An 8,097-nucleotide genomic window follows, 5' to 3' on the forward strand; every position below is an offset into this window, starting at 1 on the left:
ATATGGGAATTAGCAGTCGAATGCAGGAAAGAAGGAAATGGGATGTCAAACTTGGAGAAGCCAGGTTCCTGCTAACACCACAGGTCAAGAACTGAATGGGTCTTTTTGGAGTTGGGCAGAGGAAAAGGATTTACTACACAGGTCCTGGAACTATGGAAACAAATGTAATGATACTTTTTTTGAAATGTTAATTGACTTCCTCTGCCTACTTCCAAGAGATTTCTTTCCCCTTTTAACCTTTCCTTCCCTGCTTTCTTCTTCATAGGGTTGCCTATGCTCATTGCCTCGGGGAAAATGAGTAGAAAGCAGAGAAAAATTGAAACCTTTCATTTGCATTTCATTTGCATTCCAAAAGCCTAGAACCTTCAGGGATTGAGAAAAAAAATTTAAAAATCACCCATACCAGAAAATGAAACAGCAGCTCTGAGGCACACTTTGGAGATAGATATAAACATTTGTGATAGCAGAGTTTGCACAGTCCAAGATGACAGTCCTTACCTGAAGAGACCCTGCAGGCAAGAGCCAAGTCTGCCTTTGCAGGTGATCCAAGTTTTCCAGGACCTAGGTGCAGGTACTGCCTGTGCCTGAGTGCTGCCTGCTGCCTGCTTCAGTGACATGGTTAGCCCAAGAACTGCAAGCACACTGATGCTAGGTAGGAAGGCGCCTGTGCATATCTGAAGACTTTACTTGGCCCCTAGCAGATGCAGCCCATGAGAAAACTCACTCCCACTACTACTTTATGATGTCCCAAATAGTTTAATTTACAGAGTTTTAAAGGTAGAGGGTAGAACCCTAGCAAGGCAGTTGGTGTCCCCCACCTAAAAAAGCCAAAAAACAGGGTCTAATCATCATACTTTGGTACAGTTGAATGGGCTCAACCAGGAAAGTGGGCCCACAGAATAAATGATCATTTGGCATGAAGTTGATAGGAAGCAGTTGGAAATGAATAGAGGGAGGAAAAAGAAAGGGGGCCTCCACCCTCATTGAACCAAGGCAAATAGTGGAGCTTCAGTTAGCAAAATTTTCATTGCAGTTTTACCCTGGGGTGGGAGGCTGTCAAGGAGAATTATGGGAAAGGGCATGCACAAAAGAGACTAAAGTGAGGCAAAGCAAAGTATCAATCAGTCAATACAGAACCTCTGAACTGGGACTATAGGTTCTATAGAACCTATGGAACTGGAACTTTGAGTAGGATGCTCACTCTGCTCATTTCTGTTGCATAAGCTCCCCCTCTCTGTGTGTAACCTTCACGTGACTCTGTTGACTTACTGGAGAGCTCTCCCCTAACAAACCTAGCATTGTTGAAAGACACAAACAAGTGTGAGTGATTCCTTTCAGGGATGCTCCCTTGCTCACAACACAGAGTCAATAGATTAGGGATTTATCATAAAGAAACAGTTCATGCTACTATGGAAGCTGACTTGTACCAATATCTGCACAGTAAGCTGGGGAACGAGAGGCTCAGGAAAGCCAAATTGAATACAAAGGCAGGGAAAAACTGTTGTTCCAGTTCAAAGGTAGTCAAGCAGGAAGAGCTCTGTTTTACTAAAGGAAGGCTCAGCTCTTTTGCTCTATTCATATCTGCAGCTGGTTGGTTGAGGCCCATGTACATTGGGCAGAACAACCTGCTTTACTCAGTCTACATATTTAAACGTCAATCTCATCCAGAAATACCCTCACAGACACACCCAGAATAAATTGTGACAACTATCTGAACACCCCAGCAGTAAGTCAAGTTGATAGATAAAATTAACCAACACAGAGTCTCCATGAGATGACATGACATCTAAAACCCTTTCCAAAACCTAGATTCTAGGGGTGTTTCATCAGGAGGGCATATAGGCATGCAGAACCTGAGAAAGAAAGCAAGGTAGTAGGGAAATTTGCTAAGGTTTATGTTTGCCTAATCTTGCTACAGTTTATGTTCCTTTCTAGGAATATTCTTGTGTAGCCAGTCTGTTTATCCTCAGCAGAGCATTCAGTTACAGCATAAATATTTAGCACATTTTTGTATTAAATTCTCATCATTCATCCAGAATAAAACAAGCTTCATAGAGACATGGCTGGCAAAAATATCCAGGGCTATAAAAGTTGTTTTTCATGTTTTCTGATAAGGCAATAAACTTTTGGTCCCAGTCAAATACAGTACAATATAATAATTTAAAATACAGGCCCGGATTCAAATGCATGCTCTACTAAGACCTACATAAGGACCTGCAGCAAATTATTTAAATTCTTTGGACCTGTTTCTACATTTACAAATGTGGGGATAATGACAGTGCTTATGCTCATTAAATAAGAGGATGCCAGTAAATACCAGCACAATACTGGCTGCACACCAAATGCTTAATATATGTTAAAAGCAATCATTATAATTCAGAGTTCTTTAAAATATGCTGCCTGCATAGCCCTGAAGTCTTTTTGCCCCCTTACTTTACTCTTCCTCGTTCATTCTACTTTATTAGCCACAACAGAACCACTGGTGATTTTTTAATATATTTTATTGATTATGCCATTACAGTTTTCCTATTTCCCCCCTTCATTCCCCTTTACCCTGCACACCCCTCCCCCACCATTCCCCCCTTTAGTTTATGTCCACATGTCTCAAGTTCCTTTTTTTAAAAAATATTTTATTTATTTTTTAGAGAGAGGGGAAGGGAAGGAGAAAGAGTGGGAGAGAAACATCAATGTGTGGTTGCCTCTCATGTGTTCCCTACTGGGGACCTGGCCTGCAACCCAGGCATGTGCCCTGACTGGGAATCGAACTGGCGACCCTTTGCTTCACAGGCCTGTGTGCTCAATCCACTTGAGCTACACCAGCCAGGGCTCAAGTTCTTTAGATTCTATATTTCCCATACTATTCTCCCCATCCTTATCTATTTTCTACCTACCGTCTATGCTACTTATCCTGTGTACCTTCTTCCCCCTTCTCCCCTCTTCTCCTCCTTCCACTTCTCTGTTGCTAACCCTCCATGTGATCTTCATTTCTGTCGTTCCACTCCTGATCTAGTTGTCCTCTTAGTTTGCTTTTGTTTTAGGAGTGGTTGTTAATAACTGTGCGTTTGCTGTCCTTTCATTGTTCATATTTTTTATTTTCTTTTTCTTAGGCAAGTCCCTTTAACATTTCATATAATAAGGGCTTAGTGATGATGAACTCCTTGAATTTGACCTTATCTGAGAAGCACTTTATCTGCCCTTCCATTCTAAATGAAAGCTTTGCTGGATAGAGCAATCTTGGCTGTAGGTCTTTGGATTTCATGACTTGGAATACTTCTTTCCAGCCCCTTCTTGCCTGTAAGGTCTCTTCTGAGAAATCAGCTGACAGTCTGATGGGAACTCCTTTGTAGGTGACTGTCCCCTTATCTCTTGCTGCTTCTAGAATTTTCTCCTTCATTTTAATCTTGCATTTTTGTTACTAAAACTTTGTTGTCTTTAAATTTGGTTGTGGGAGGAAGCACAGTGTTTCCACCTACGCCTCCATCTTGGCCAGAAGTCTACTGGTGATTTTTGAGGTTAGCAGATAGATTTCTGGGTGGAACACTGGATGATAATTTCCTCAAAAACCCAAGAACCCCATTGAAGGGGAGGTCTTTGACTTGAGTGCCATGAAGTTGGAAACCAAAAAACAAAGCTAAATGCTTAAAGTTTCATGTGCATGCATATGCACCAGAAAATACCAACTTAATCAGAAACATTCAATTAAGATTAGAAAAATAAAATACAGCATCAAAACTGAAGAAAGCACAGTAATCAAGTGTTTTTTTCTAAAAAAAAAATCCAGCCTCATGACAATGCTCAATAATGATGATGTGTGGATATAAGCAACTCCAGAAAGAAAGATAAGAAAGAAAGATAATTGCACCATCTGACAGTAATGCAAATTTCTCTCCCTTACTATGTCATTTTGTGTCTGGCTGTGAGTCCAGAGAGAAGAAACTTGAGAAAGATTTTGCCTTGACTACTTCTAATGATAGACTTCCTAATAAATTTGTATATGCAATGTTTGAGTCACATAATAAAGAAGTAGGGCCAGCTACAGTTTGCAAAAGTTACATTAATTTAAACTACATTGCTTTCCAGCAATGGCTTCAAGAGTCAAAAAACTTTTGAGGGTTCTTTGCAACTAGTTTCTTTAGAGAAATTTTCATGCATATAGTAAGTCAAATGAGATGCTGTATGACTGAATTGTCATTATTCTATAGAAATAATACCTTTTGTGCACACGGAGTTTCAAAAGAGTGTAGGCTTCACATATAAACAGAGAAATTTTACCTGATAGAAAGTCCTCATCTCTAGGTAAGAAATAATGTCAAAAAGAGAGTGTGTCATTAGTTATCAGAAAAATGTAAACTAAAATCTCACTGTGATTCCACTATGCACACATTACAATGGATAAAGTTAAAAAATCACCATACCATTGGCGGAGAAGTTGGAGGAAACAGATTCTATGTACTGATAGTAGCGGGTGTGCAGAACACTACAACCCCTCTGGAAAACCATTTAGCAGCTTCTTACAAAGTTAAACACATACCTACCAAGTGACCCAGGCATCCCACTCCTAGGTATTTACTGAAGAGACACCAAAACACAGACATGGGTACGAATGTTCATGGCAGTTTTATTTGTAACAGCCCAAAACTAGGAACAGCTCAAATATCCATCAGCAAATGTATGGATAAACAAATTACAGTATATTAGTACAATTGGAATTCTACTCAGCCACAAAAATGGAACAAAATCATTGAACTATGTAAATGAGTGAATTTCACAATCATTATACTGTGTGAAACAAGTTATGGAAAGAAGATTAGGCAGAGCCCAGGATGGGAGAAGAACGAGCATCTGAGCAGATTCCCCTCTTCCTCTCTTCTCTCCACACCTCGCTCTCACGGCCTGCCCTTCCTGCCTCCTACCCGCTCCCCAGAACATCTTCCACCGTGGCCACCTCAGCGAGTTCCCAGTTGAACAAAGCCATCAAGCAGGTGTGCATGTCCCTTCCTCAGGGGGATAAAGTCCAACTATGTGTGTCTAGACTGACGATACCGAAGGAGGACTGCGCTGTAAGACCCGGACCCTGGACAGTGAGCCCGACTGTATAGAATTGCCCGAGGGGAATTTTGATGGCTCTAGCACTTTAGAGCCTGAAGGGTCCAGCAGTGACGTGTATCTTGTTCCTGCTGTCGTGTTTCGGGACCCTATCCGCCAGGACCCCAACAAGCTGGTGTTGTGTGAAGTCTTAAAAGTACAACGAAAGCCTGCAGAGACCAATTTAAGGCACATCTGTCAACAGATAACGGACAGGTGAGCAATCAGAGCCCCTGGTTTGAAACGGAGCAGGAATGTACTCTCATGGTCACAGATGGACACCCTTTTGGTTGGCCTTCCAATGGCTTCCCTGGGCCCCCAGGTCCATACTACTATAGCAGGGGAGCAGACAAAGCCTGCAGCAGAGGCACCGGAGGCTCACTACCAAGCTGCTTGTGCCGCTGGCACCAAGATCATGGGGACAAATGCCGAGCTCATGCCCACCCAGTGGGAATTCCAGATAGGACTCTGTGAAGGAATGGACATTGGAGATCATCTCTGGGTGGTCTGGTTCATCTTGCACGGAGTGTGTGAAGACTTTAGAGTGATAGCAACCCTTGATCCCATGCCAGTTCTTGGGAACTAGAAAGCTGCAGGCTGCCACCCCAACCTCAGCACCAAGGCCATGCGAGAAGACCAGCCTGAAGTACATTGAGGAGCCCACTGAGAGACTGAGGAAGTGGTACCAGAACCACATTCAAGCCTACATCCCAAGGAGCACCTGACCGGATTCAAGGAAACCTCCAACATGAACAACGTTTCTGCCTGCCTGGCAACTACAGCATTAGCATCCACATTCACTGGGCTGTCGGCCAGGAGAAGGGTTACTATGAAGAACTGGTGCCCCTCTGCCAACTGTGACCCCTAAGGTGTGACAGAAGTCCTCATCTGCACATGTCTTCCAATAAAACCGGTGATGAGCCCTTTCAGCACAAAGACGAAGTGGACTAGACTTGGAGCCATTGAATCCCTTCTAGTTGATTCTTCATCCACTCCCACTCTCACCCCCTATCGATGGTCACAATAGCCATAACTCAAAGGGAAGAACATCAAGGTTGTTTTTTTTATTCCTAATGCCCAGTTTAAAAAAAAGAAAAGAAAAAAGAGTACTACATGCTCCTATTTACAGAAAATTTAAGCAAATGCAAATCACTAACCTACAGTGACAGAAAGCAGATCAGAATGTTGCCTGGGGAAGGAGTGAAGGGAGGCCATGAGCCCTGTTATAGGTGGGCACTGGGAGACTTTTGGGGGTGATGGAAATGTGTGTTCTCTGGATGTGCTAATGGTTTACAAGGTGTATACATATGTCAAATCTAAACTGTACACTTTAAATATGAGAAGTCTATTTTTCTTCAGTCACACATTAAGTATAAAGACCAATGAGGAGAACAGGAATGTGAAACTTCACAGTGCCAAGCAGATAACAGGTGGCCCAAACATGTTGGTTATATGTCTTCTCATGGGGATACCTGCTTACCTATATTGAAGCTGTTTTTTGTTCTCTAAATATGATATGTGTTCTAATATGTATATGTAGTTATGTTCTGTATGTGCTATAACATTGTCTTCATAATATAGTTTCTCTCTGATTTCTGTGTTCACTGTATCATCATCTCTTTTATGACTGTCTCTTCATCTCTCCTGTATTTCTCTTCCTTACACATGTGTCATGAACTCATGCTAACAGCATCTTCATTTCCCTCTGAGAAACTATATGGGTGGGTTCTGTTCCCACCCATCTGTTCCCACATGGTGAGGGGAAGAAGGGCATGTGATTCACTCTTAGCTAGAGATTACCCGCCTAGCCAGAATGAGTGGATGATAAAGGTACAGTCCCCCTTGGGTCATTGAGAGTATGTCTCAGGAGGCCTGGGCTAACATTTTTCTTCAGACTGTAGAGAAGGAACTGCTTTCCCTGTTCTGCTTGTCTTGGAGAGACCAGTGAGAATGTAAGGATGAACTGCAGACAGATACCCAGCCCTGCCAGGGGAGAAACTGCCTAAAATGAAGCCAATGCAGAGGGGAGGTGGAGTGAGCTCTTGTGTGTCCCTGAGTTCAGATGTGTCTGCATTTGAACTTATCACTCTACCCTCAATTTTGGGACCAATTTCAGTTTTCACTAAGCCAATCCCATCTGCATGTTTTGTCACTTGTCATCTTCCTGTCCACCAAAAATACGGTGACATCCATGGGAGAGAATTATTTAGTGATATATCAGTGAAAGGTGCATAGGAATGTTTGAGAGTGTTTGAAACCACCAGTTGATGTCTATAATTATTCATGTTGATGTATAAATAGAATATTTGACAAGCCAAAGAATACTCATAGGTGTGGTCCCCTCTACTAAGTATGTTTGAAATTAATCTCAGGTAAGATGAACACAAGAAGCAAAATAACTCTAGCTGTGTGACTTTTGCCAAGTTTCTCCACTTAAGTCTCAGGTTCCTTATTAATAGGGTCTGTTTCTTGGGTTTTAAGGCAGTTACATTAAACTATACACTTTTGTCCTCTGTGCAATGCATGCTACTTAGTTGTTGTATTGTTGTACTAAGTAAGGTGCTATTAATCTTCATCTACACTACAAAGTCAAAATGCTTCCCCCTTCTCTTCCTTAAGGTAAATCCTGGGCATTATTCAATTCCCCCCATCTCCTCCAGGAAAATATTCCTTGATTAATTTAACACATATTGTAGTGACTATTTTCTTATTTGATTTTCCAAAATATTATTCTGTATATATGTCTGATTCCCCTCCATATTATGCCATAATTTTAATTTCCAGGAGTGGGCTAGAGCCAACTCACATCAGCTTGCAAGAGCCAATTGTTAAATTTTTAGGAATTTTGAGAGGTGCTTGTTAAATACAGCCATTATTAAAAATTAAATTTCATAAAATTATAATTAAATATAGTATATTAAAAGCAAAGATAATAAACACTCATAACATAACACTTCCTAGTTATTTGCATTGGATTTTATTGTCATTTATGCTCTTGAGGTTATTTATGCG

General features: G+C 41.4%; 1 pseudogene; it reads left to right on the forward strand.

Moving 5' to 3' along the window:
• Positions 1–4,823: 4,823 nt before the first annotated feature.
• Positions 4,824–6,036, forward strand: LOC118981563 (glutamine synthetase-like; annotated as a pseudogene).
• The last annotated feature ends 2,061 nt before the right edge of the window (positions 6,037–8,097 follow it).

Source organism: Sturnira hondurensis, unplaced genomic scaffold (assembly GCF_014824575.4).
Source record: "Sturnira hondurensis isolate 20B ecotype Veracruz unplaced genomic scaffold, ASM1482457v3 Scaffold0001989, whole genome shotgun sequence".
NCBI classification, from domain to species: Eukaryota; Metazoa; Chordata; class Mammalia; order Chiroptera; family Phyllostomidae; genus Sturnira; species Sturnira hondurensis.